At 42.7% G+C, this 12472-nt stretch overlaps 1 protein-coding gene and 1 non-coding gene across 2 annotated transcripts in view; both read left to right on the top strand.

Moving 5' to 3' along the window:
• LOC115902109 (protein eva-1 homolog C-like) overlaps positions 1-12472 on the top strand; it is a 203465-nt gene that overhangs the window by 116381 nt on the left and 74612 nt on the right. The window lies entirely within an intron of this gene.
• On the top strand, positions 7187-7258 carry TRNAC-GCA. Its single transcript has one exon. It is a non-coding gene; the product is annotated as a tRNA-Cys (tRNA).

Raw genomic sequence — 12472 nt, 5'->3', positions numbered from 1 at the left:
TTTGCTAGCCCAGCAGATCCTGTGAACCTAACATGCTGTTGAAAGAGAGTTCCAGATAATGTGGTTTCCCTGAGCCTTTCAAACATGTTATAAAACCAGAGGAGCTGCAGTAATCATCATTATTAGTAAGCAGACTTGGAGCCTGAGTCTGAATCTGCTGTGAGTATAAACAACCTGTGTTCATGTGCATCCTCCCTGCCTTTGGTGATGAGTGTTTCACTGTGAGATTAGAGGATGAAGGCTCTGAGATAATGATTTCAGCTGTGTGCCTCTTAGCACTGTAAAGCCCATAGAATATCAGAAAATTTATTGCTGTGACTTAGTTGCAAACTCCCTGGAGTGGACAGGGGTTGTGGACCTCATGATAAATAGCACACGCTAATATTTAGCAAATGATAATGCAGACCACAGAAAAATGGGAACAGAGGAAAATATACTCCCAAGGGCTGACAACTAATGCAAAGAGCCAAGAAATAGTTTATAGTAGGAGGGAATTTCCCCAGCTTCCCTCCTCCATGCATAAGTCATTGCATTATGGATGCATTGCACAGGGCCCAACATTGATCCCTCCAGCACCAAAGTTACTCCTGGCAGGAGTTCAGAACATACAAACTCACAAAGCCCTGCAGGCAGAGCAGACCTGATGTTTTCCAGCCCCAGCTGGAAGGTGGTAGAGCCTATATTTGAAGCAGATGAAAGGGCTTGTGAATGAAGCTTAACTGGTTGTTTATAGGGCTTCTCTGATGTGTCTGTGCCATCTGCTTCATGCACAGGGCAGGCATCTTACCAGACCACTTCTCTGTCAACCCTTCCCACTTAGCCCCTTTCCAGAGAGCTAAAAAGTCCTCCATCTTCTTTCACCCAACCAAAAAGGACATATTTGTGCTAGAAATCTCCTTCTGCCTGGGTAATGCCCTCCTGGAAGAGTGACATTCCCTGACCATAAACAGAAGTGTGTCATTGCAGGGGATACAGCATGATGTCAGAGGGTGGTGGGTGAGCCCTTCTGGGATCAGGATCCCTGGGTGAGGTATTGGACATGCATTTGTACAGACAGCGCTGCTCTGGTGAGTGCTGTGCCAAATTATGTCAGCCCTTGAGGCAGGAGGGTTTGTACAGCTGGTAAGGGGTTGGGGTAAGCTGGGGGCTGGGGTGACCTACAGCCCCTTTTCCTTTTTATGGCCTTTAAAAGAGGCAGCTGAAAGGTGGATGATGCCAACCAGCTGTGCCTGCCACTTCCAGTCTGGGAAGGGCATGGTGAATTCCTGGTGAATGAGTAGAAAGGAAGGAGAGGGAGGAATGAGGGGCAAGTCACAGTCTTGAGACATGACAGGTCTACAGTGGATGAGGCAGCTTCCCCTTGATGCCTGCAGGAAATCTGGGTCATTAGAGGGTGATGGATGCCTTAGCAGAGCTGTCTGTCCTGTGGTGATGGAAAATGTCCACCTCATGCAGCACCACTGCGCTTAGTACACAGCTGAAATGAGCAAACTCAGAGGCAGAGGGTGGCAATGCCCAAGGGCTTTAGATGTTACTTTGGGATAGAAGGTGAAAAATGATGTGGATAAACAACTGATTGTGAGAAGCAAGGCTCTGATTGCAATTGAATTTGATTTTTCCTTCGTTTGTGGGAAATACAGACTGTCGGAAATCAGACATTCAGTCATGACACTTGTGAGACACAAGGATTAGAACTGCAGACTTGGGCTCATAAGGTGAGAATTAAAGTTTCCTGTGTGATTATATGGAAACTGCAGTAAAACACACATAAAACCAAATTGCGAGTCATGCATTTCAGATGCTGGGAAGGGAGGAATGATGGATAGCCTGTGGCAAAATCCAGTGTATGTACGTGTGACTGCAAAAGATCAGAAGAAGGCATAAGTATCTGATTTAGAATACTTGTAGTGCAGAGGCAGATTCGTAGCATATGTTGAGAGCTTATAGGGAACAGGCCATGCAATATGTGATACCACACGCAGAGAGCCAGCACTCTGGAAACTTCCTTCTCCTGGGAAAAAGATCATGGAGCAACATTTATTTTTAAGAGGCACCCTCATGTTTTATATATTTGTGCTTTCTGTCATGATATTTGATAGCATTGCATTTCATCACTTGGAGACACACTGCTTGGGAAGGCAGGCCTGGAGAGTACCTGTGCTCTGCTCAAACCCCTTTGCTGTGGCTGCATGCCATACTGGTCCTTTTATTTGGCCATTGTGTCTTCTGAGAGAAAATTGTGTGTAGTTGGGTTGAACTGATGAAGTATATCCTGGGAGAGATGCACTGGAGGAGGACACCATGGATTGATAGACCCAAGGAGTAGGTCAGTGAGATGCTCCCAAATAGCAAGTCCAACCCTTTCTCCTGAGTTCAAAAAGAACTTAACATGAAACCTGTATGCTTTCAAACCCCTGTGTTCTCAAATCAAAGCAGCAAAGCCCTAATTAAAGCCACATCTAACCCTGACTCCTTACACATAGCACAGAGGAGCTGGCTGTACTGCCTGTGCCCTCCCTCTGCCCTCCCTGACAGCACTTTTTATGAGCAGACTGGGACATTGTGCATTCACCTCTGGCTGTGGGCAAGCAGGAGCCTCTGATAGTGTCCTGCCTCTTGCTAGAGTGGAGGTGACTGGTGGAGGCACATCTTCACCAGCCAAAATATCTCATCTTTGATGATACAGACCCTTGTGTCAACATCTCCTTCCCACTGGATGAAATATCATTTGGTTGAGGCCAGGGGGAGCAACGTTCCTCCTTCAGATCCATTTTCCAGTGAGTGGGGGCTGCTTTCAGGTATTGAACAGGCAGCCAAGGCCTCTTACTGCTCTTTGCTGACACCATCACTCAGCATCCTTCTGCAGCATAGCTGAGGGGAGTGGGGGCCCTCTGGCTGCTTTCCAGCCACCAACAGCTGCACGTTCCCCACCAGAGAGGTGACTCTGGTCCCAGGGAGATGACCCAATGCAATGGTGTTTAGAAAGACCTGCAGCAAAGATGCAGAACTGGGAGGAAGGGATCGTTGCTGGGATAAGAATGGTGGAAAAGACTCCCTCCGGGAAGGAAACTGGCAATGAGAGATGTGGTTGGCAATGGGAGAGAAATGTGAGTGATGGAAAAGGAATGAAAGAGAAAACTCTGAGAGGAGAAGTTCAATCACTCTGTAGATAATACAGGATACTTGAGCCAGGATTTCAGTTTTTCTTTTTTCTTTTTTCTATTTTTTTTTATACTCCAGCTCTGATCTGAGTTACTGCAGAAGAATTGTTTTATTGTTTTGTGCCTGACTTTCCCCATTTATGAACCAGATAATGGCCATTAGCAAACCTATAGCAGGTGAGGGCATCTTCAGATCCAAGCCTGGAAGTGTTGACACTTGAGCATTATTGATAGACATGTGGAGACAGGCTGTCTCTGTGAATACTTCTGCAAAAATCTTCTTCAGTCTCTCTAAATTTGGCAGCTCCTAGAGCACATGCACCAAACCTGAAGCACCTTCACAAGGTCTGACACTGGTACTTATGCCCTTAACTGTTCTGCCAGCTCATGACATGTCTTGCAGTGCTGGTGTCGTGAGGGGAGGGAGCAGCAGAGCTCCGAGCACATCCTTAAGGACCAACTATCCATAACATTTGTCTGCAGTTCCAAAAGGGCAAGTGAGGTCTCTGTCTGAACCAGTCCTGGATGCCTGGACAGGCCTGGGTGACCTTAGACAGGTCAATTACTCCCTCATTTCTTCATCTCTGCATTTAAAAAATAAAATATGAGGATACTTTGCAGAAGAGTGATGAAGGTATGTAAGGTAAAGAGTAGGATGTGATGAGATATATTCAGAATCCACGAAAGTGCTCAGATAAAAGTTCTCCATGAAGGTGGATGCTGTTATCTGCCATTCATCTGCCATTCACCTCACTGCACTCCACCCTCAGTCACTAACCATTAACATCACTCAGAGACTTGAAGTGATTTCAACAAATTGTCTGAGATGTGCTGCTTCTCATTTCAATAGGTCTTAGGCAAGACAACAGGAGAAAGTAATGCAATGTCACAATGCTGATAGCAAGTGAGTCACAGATGCTGATACCAAGAGACTTATTTAGTCCATTTTGATCTTTTTTGCCTTGCTTTTCTCATCTCATCAAACAATCATTGCTATACTCCACAACTGTGTCTCCCTGAGATCATTCCTTAGGACCCACAGCCCAGGCCTGAAGCTCCCTAAAGAACTGGCCATTTTTAAGATCTTCACCATGTCTTCAACTTTGTTCATATCTCTTTTCAGAGCCTGAGTAAGTGATGAGGTGGAAGTATTAGACACTTCAGATGGAAGCATTATAGACACAGTCCTGACTTTGATGTAGGCTGCTGCTTGTGCTTCACTGGCCTGTGTGTGCAGCAGAATGCTGGAACTGGTGGGACACAGAGGGAGCCAGGGATGTTCAATAGTCTGGCATTCAGTTACTTGAAAGTTTCACATCTTCTGAACCAAGGCAGTACTTGGCCTTTATTTTCTCCCCACTTTGCTGTCTCAGAACTGCCCTGGCCTGTTCCTTATGCCAGTCTGAGTCACACAGCAGCTGGAACAAGCTTCTCTCTGCATTAGTTTTTGGAAATGTTTGTGCTTTGAAAGGGTAGCGCCCATGTAGAGGACACTTCATTTTCTCCAATTTACATCATTTTGCTGCTCAGATGTTTGGTTGTTTTTTGGGGTGTGTATGTCTTCAAACTTCCAGAACTCTGTTGAAACAGCTATTTCATGACTGGTGATGGAAATTTGTATTTATGTTTAGTGGAATGACACAAAGAAATAAAGAGTTCAGACATGAAGCTGATCCAGAATCTTGTTCTTGTACCAGGATAACCCTGTATCCATGGAAAAGGAGTTCTGATCTGTGGAAAGGATGTCTGTAGGCACTACAGACAGAAACTTTTTCACATGCCAATATACCTTACTGCACTTCTTGTGGTTTAGCTGACTTTCACCAAGTTGGGGAACATCCATACAGCGCTGTGAGTGGAAGTGACATATTTACCTCGCCTTGTCTCCTTTCATCCCATTTTAGACCTCAAACTGTCTAACAGCATTAGGAGGCCCCACAGAATGAGAACTTGAAGTCAGTACTGCTGGATTTACTGAATCTCTGTGCTATCTCCTGACACTAACATTAACTGAATACATCAGGAAAGGGGCGAATTTTTAGGGATATGGGAAACAGGAAAATCTTAGGAATGAAACTTGGGAAACCAAATCTGCCTGCTGTGTTTGTCATGCAATTAGTCAAGGAGCTGGCTCACAAAGTTGTCTCTGAAAACCAGAAGATCAAATGAGAACCAGGGGACAGAGGAAAATATGTTGTATTGATCTTTACAAATGAGCAGCAGTCATTAAAAGAGTTAGTAACTATCCAATAAATTTGGCTTCCATGTCTAGTGAAGGAGTCTAAATAAGGAAGGAGGAAGAATTTGCTGTGCCATGCATTCACATGGAGCCATATGTATATTAGTGAACCCTCAAGAGAGTTGCCAAAATGGAATGTAAATGATGGAAAAAAGAGGGGGTGAATTTTGTTGTCATGGAATACTGGAGAAAAGACTAAACAAAGTAAATATGTAAGCTATTATAGCAAACCTCATCCCTGGTGAAGAAGAGTTTATTGAATTTTCTGTGTGACTCAGAGCACACTTTAGTTATTAGTTTGATTCCTTTAGTAGCATGTAGGAAGTATGCTGCCCCTCTACACATGTTGACTTCACCATTGAAAAGGAACATGGATGACACACACATTGATTTGTAGGAAGAAAGTCCAGACAAAACTTAATCACTTAGCTTGATCCAACTGCAGGCCAAGTAGATGAAAAGAATATGGTCATTTAATCTGTGTAAATAAGATGTCTATTCATGTACTGAGGCAATTAATTGTATTGTTTCGTGAAGACTGAGCTGAAAATTTAATTTAAATTGACTGGAGATGAGGATTATAAAGCAGACTGAAAACAGGCTGGAGGCACCAGAAACACATAGCAATGAATAAATGCCAAGACTTGGTGGAAGATACCTCAGGGGAACAGAAGGGAACAATGTTAGACTGCTTTTGTTTAAGAACCCTATTTATGGTTTGGAAGGAGGGTTGGCTATGGTAGCTCATTGTGGGATGGTGCTCATCTGGGGAGAGATCACCTTTTCCAAAGCACTCATACTAGTAACTTTCGATGTGGCAAACTTTGGATGAATCAAAATCACAGCAAATGGTGCCAAAAAGTTCAGTCTGGGGACCTTACCCAAAGTCCCAGTGAATGTACCTGTCTGTAGGTGCTTTCTACAGAAATCTCAGTCCATGTGGTCCACCATTTAGAGCAAACAAATTCTCTTAGTTTCTATTAGGCTTCAGCCTCTCCCATTTATTTATTTAGTGTTTGTCTGACTTTTCTTGCATTGGATTCTCCAAACCAGAGCCTCCTGGCTGACCCCATGGACATGCTGTTTCACTGTCCTGGTGTTTGAACACATATTGTGATTCCAGCAAGAATCTTGATACTAATAAATATTTCAGACAGAGAGCTGGTGATACAATAGGGACCTGTAGGATCTCTGTTTCCTAACTAAATTTACTGTTCTCCAGCCTGTTTCCAGAGGCCAGGGAATTACTCAGTGAAAGCTGAACTTCAGGACTGTCCGCTGGGAATTATCACCATTGCCTTGAGATGGGGATTCAGTCCCTGGAGTCATCAGGCCACTGTTGCTTCTGATTGTGGGTGTTCAGCTACCCTGCTGAGGGGACAAGGGCATGGTGCTGGCTGAGAAAAGGGATGGACAATGCAGCTGGCCTTGCTGTACACATCTGGGCAAAGGAGCTGGACAGGTAAGCCTGTTCCATATCTGGAAAGAAGTGCAGGGAACAAGTTAAAGGGAACGCAGAGCAATTTTCCCATAATTTTGCAATTCATTGGCTGGCACAGTCCAGCACTACCTGTAAGGTTCAGTTTTTATTTGTTCATAAGACATTGCTGAGCTACTCCAGAAGTCCTACACCCCTGTGTGTGTCTTGTACAAGGCTCAGGAAGAAATACAGTGAGGTTGCTGTGCTGGACCAGTTCTGCAAGACTGGCTCATATTCATATTGTGAACTCCCTGGGGCAGGGAATGTCCTAATGGGTTTCATTTACAGAGCAGGACTGGTCAGGCAGGGGGTATAGCTCAGTGGTAGAGCATTTGACTGCAGATCAAGAGGTCCCTGGTTCAACTCCAGGTGCCCCCTAAGATGCTTTTTTCTTTAGGCCAGACATTAGAAAAACAACTCTTTATTGTGTGGGTGGTGAGGAGCTGGAGCAGGTTCTCCAGAGAAGCTGTGGATGCCCCATCTCTGGAAGTGTTCAAGGCCAGGCTGGATGGGGCTTGGAGCAACCTTGCCTAATGAAAGGTATCCCTGTCTATGGCAGGGGATTGGAATGAGAGGATCTTTAGAGTCTCTTCCAACCCAAACAATTCTTTTGATTTTATGATTTTTTGTGGTTTTAAGGAAATACACATGGTGTTTAGACACTGAGTATCAGGATCGAGATTATGAAGGAAATTAAAGCATGAGCAACCAAAGGGACAAGCCACAGCCAAAAAGCAAGTAAAGATGGAGAGAAGGAGTGAGTGTTAACCACAGGAGCATCTTTATTTCAACCCCTGCAAGAATCTCCATTTTCTCTGCACAGTCTTCTGGTTTGGGTACAGATACCGCAATCTTAGGATCAAAAATGCCAAATTTCCCTCTTTTTCTCCAGTGCTTGGCTGAAGGAAACATTCCTCACATATTCCTGTGCTTAAGTGAGCATTGGTTTAGGTCTTGAGTGGGAGGGATGACTAAGGACTAAGAATTAATTGCTTGATTCATTCTCTGATTACTCTTTACAAGTATTAGAAAAGGTGTTATTATCTGCTGAAAGATCATTATTTTAATTGTGCTTTGATGAGAAGAGAAAACAAGGGAATCAGTTACTCCATTAGTAGTGTATTAAAGACAAATGCAGAATCCCATGAAACTTTTCCCAAAGATGACATTTATTAGGTTGTAAAACAACCTCCCACAGAAGCATTTGAAGCCCTGTCACTTAACTGATAAATTATTGAGGCCAAGAGGCCATAAGACCTCCCTAAATTAATTGCTGTTTGAACTGGAGTGAGAATTAAAAGAAGTTGGTTGGAAGATTCCCAGTGACTGTAAGTATCCCACAAAATTGTCAAAGAAACCAGATTTGTATCTGTTCTGAATGTCTAGATTTAACTTCTACCTGCTGGCCACTACAAGATCTTTTAAGGTTGAAGGAACTTCGTTAGCTAATTCCAGTTCTCTCTTTGACTACTTATAGTCTGTGATTAAGAAACCTCTCAGCCTTATTTTTTGTAAAATTAAAGAGGTAAATCTTCTCATATCTTTCTCCATAATGAAGTTTCCCAATTCTTTATTCGTTCTTGTGTCTTTTCCCTCAATTATTTTTAGTTCCTCAGTACCTGCAGCCTTTAGAATAGGCTCTGAATACCAGCAGCAGTTGCACCAATGCCAGGTTGGGTTGTTATATAATTTCTTCACTTCTTCTACTTGGTATTACATCTCTAGTACATGCATTATGCTGCTGAAGATGTCTATGTTACACCACTTAGATTCTATTACTTTCTAGGCTTTTCCCAGTTTGCTTCTGGCCTCCTTTCTCATGCCTGAGAAGCAAGTTCTCCACTGTTTAATCTTACATTCAGGACTTTACTGAAATTCATACTCTTGGCTTGTGTGCAGTTTACTGAATTCCTCTCTGGATTGTTTTGCTTTATTGTCCTCTGTATTCCACAAATTTACTAAATAATAGTCTAACCTTTTCTTCTGTGTCAGCAATAAAAACACTAAATAGTAACTGGTAAGATAACATCTATAAGGGGTTGAAGTTCACTTGCTGAGTGAACATTTGCCATTTATTATTTAATTTGGAAAGGTATCAGCTGGTCTCCAATTAATCTACAATGTACTATGTTTATTTTAAACCAGCCAAGTATATTACTCAAGGATTCAAATTTGGTGCTTTTCAAAAGCCCATTGCCTCAACACTATTACTTTTATCAAGCTCATTTGTAGGCTCATCAAAACATGAGACTGGATTAATTAATAAGACTCCTTTTCCATTACATGTTGTTAATGTATATTAATTATTTATTTGTTGAACCGTGTCACGGATGTTCTGGGATTTTGCCCGTGATTGATGTGCTGCAGACAAGCCCAGGATGACAGGTTTAATTACCCCTTTTTAATGTGTGTGGTGTATGGAGACCATCCACTTATTTACCTCCTAAAATCTTCCTCAAGTTTCAGGGAAGCATTGTGTTGCAGTGAGCTGGACACATACATAACAAGCAGCTACTGGATTTCACTAAGGGATTTTAATTTTTAATACTACTCTAAATGTGTCTGTTGGTTTTTATTATTGTATCATGCTCCCTTCTGAGTAGCTGTTTGCATACAGAATCTCTTGGGCATGTGCTTCTTGAGAGAAGAGACAGGAGCAATCTTTGAGATGATCACCTGACCTGGTCTGAACCCAACTATGTTATTTTTCATTCTTTTCCTGCACCCATCAGATGAGCATGGGAACATCTTCTGGTAGTGCATTAGTCAAAATGATCATACATCTTTCAACTATTGTTTTTATAACCTCTCCTCTGGGGAAGAGTGTTTGAAGCGCAGCATATTATTTTCTTAGGATTTTAAGGCAGTTTGACTTTTGTGAAATGTGTATCCTCTTACGTCTTTTAGAATCACAGCATCATTAATGTTGGAAAAGACCTTTCAGATCATTAAGTCCAACCATTAACCCAGCACTGCCAAGCCCACCACTAAACCATGTCCCTCAAAGCCACATCACATCTTCTAAATATCTCCAGGGATGGAGACTCCACCACTGCCCTGGGCAGCCTCTTCCAGTGCTTGACAACCCTTTCAGTGAAGACAATTGTCCTAATATTCAATCTAAACCTCCACTGGTGCAACTTGAAGCCATTTCCTCCTGTCCTATCACTTGGTACCTGGGAGAAGAGACTCATCCCCAGCTTGTTATAACCTCCTTGCAAGTACCTCTGCCTTTTCCTCATTCTTTGTCATTATGCTCTCCTCTGCTTCCAGTAAAGGATGGAGATTCCTGACCCTTCTTGGGTTGGTAATATATTTATAGAAAGATTTTTTTAAGAGCAGTAGCTGTACTTTAATTTCACATAACAGATGCAAGAGAATTGAACCATGTATCTTTAGTGAAAGGGAATGGGATTTGAAGTAGTCTGCAGTTTCTAAAGGAATTCATTCCACCATTTTGATAAGTCCCTCTTTTCTTTTCCCATTGATCCAGAGGATCATAATTGCTAACCATTGTCTTCTTCTGGTCCTTGACTATGTCTTGGAGATGTCCTAAGTGAAGGCCACCAAGATACGGGTATAGAATTCCAGAGTTCTTCAGGCAGCTGGAATAGACAGTGGAGGAGAGATTTGCTGTGCCATGATGCTCTCAGCCAGATGAGTTTCTTGTATCAAATATCTCTGTGCCCATACCTGTCCCATGGATATATCCATCTCTCCATCCTGACATGACAGACATTACTCAAAAATAGCAGAGGATGGGAGCTTAGCATCAGCATTCCCTGTCAGCTCAGCTACTGCCTGTTGGAAAGAAACCTTCATTCTCTGAGGCACTGGGGATTTCAGGTTGAAGTGTTACTGTGGCATAAATTAGGAAGGGGGAACATTTGATTCAGGAATCTTAGCTCAGAGTGTGGAACATATTGGCAAAGCTGAGTTCTGGGTATGCAGATGGGCCAATGATTAATGGCTAAAGCCCAAGAAGAGCTGCATTATAAATGGAGAGATTTGTGTTATTTCTCACAGAATATGACAGCACTTCTTTGCAATGGCCAGTTTTGATACACACTAATAACCAATTGGGGCAAAATTTATAGGCTTCAGGGAGGTCAGATGGGTTTTATTTTATTTGTCCTGGTGGTTTTTTTTTTTGTTTGTTTGGTTTTTTTTTCCCCATTCCTATCAGCTTGCTTACATGTTAAGCCCCTTGCTCAAATTCATCACCTTCCTGAAGGTAGAAATGCAACTCTGAGATATTGAAAACAATTAAAGCTTAACATGACATGATTATAGGCATCTATAGGCATCTAACTAAACTCCTTAAGATCAGCAACTCCCAAAGTTTCCTATTTTTGAAACACTTTTTGGGACCACAGTACAGTTTCCCTTTGCACATCAAGGTCTATGATCATTATAGTATGGGACTCAGGATCCATCCTGGTTTGGGAGCCCCTGTTCCTGCCCTGTAGGGAGTAAACACTTTCCTTGCTGAGCCCCTTGTGTCACAGTCTGCACTTTCTATAACCTCCATTAAAAATGAGAAAGCATCGGCAATGCAATGCAAGAGAAGGAAGGATTTAATCACTCCTCTGTCTGTTCCTACCTTTTCAATTTTCAAGAACAGGATCCTTGATCTGTTTTCTTCTATAGCACATGGGACACACTCATGGCTAAGTATTTACTGGATGGATTTAGATTTGGGAACAGATCTTTGGAATCAAGAGCATGGAGAATTTTGCAGGTCACCCAGTCAGTTTTGCACCTTGATTTAAATAATTGTTCATTTAAAATCTATGTCACTTTCATCAGCCTAGTGCAGCGAAGATGATGTTGGTATCTGTGGTACAAACTGACTGAAAATCCATCCTGTTATTAATAAATGGTGTCTGCAAACACGGTGGCATTTTACTGTTCTTCAATATTTGCCCGCTTTTGGCTGTGCTGTGGAAAAATAATACCTGCTGGAGTGTTTCTGCCTCTGCCTGTCTTCTGCTTGTGACCTGACATGAACTGGTTTATGTAATGCTGCATAGCAGCAGTGCTGCTGCTGGAGACAGGGTTGTTCCTGTGGCCAGAGGTAGCTCCACATCCAATTTAGAGGTTTTTTTAGCCATTCAACTTAACAAATGCGATGCCAGGAAGGAGAAGGTTTTTCCAGCAGTGTTTTATCTCCAGCTCCAATTTAGGTGAGCTTGGTGAGAAGGGCTGTGTTTGTTCTTTGTCTTGCTCTCTGTTGCCAAAGACTCCTCATTTTCTTGTGCTCAGTTCCTCCTCTCCAGCAGATAAGGTGAATATTGCAGTGAGGTGACTCCTGTTTGATAGGTGTCACTGTGTGGGTTGGGAAGATCTGATGCCTTAGCTCAGGATGGTGGCGTTTCAGTCAGTTGCCTTCACAGCAGCATTGCTACAGCAGTCCAAGGCTCTGCAGCTGACGTTTCATGGCTGTGGTGTCATCATCTCTGCAGGAATCAGTTTCAATGTGACATAATATACAACATTATTTAGTTTCAGGCCAGGAATTTTCTTCGTAATTTGTGTTTGTGGAAGCCATGATTTCTTTAATGTAGCACAAATCTAACATATGCAGGGAAT

This window comes from Camarhynchus parvulus, chromosome 3 (genome assembly GCF_901933205.1).
Source record: "Camarhynchus parvulus chromosome 3, STF_HiC, whole genome shotgun sequence".
In the NCBI taxonomy this organism is placed as follows: Eukaryota; Metazoa; Chordata; class Aves; order Passeriformes; family Thraupidae; genus Camarhynchus; species Camarhynchus parvulus.
Note: the sequence above shows the minus strand (reverse complement) of the source record. Positions and strands in the feature narration are given on the sequence as shown.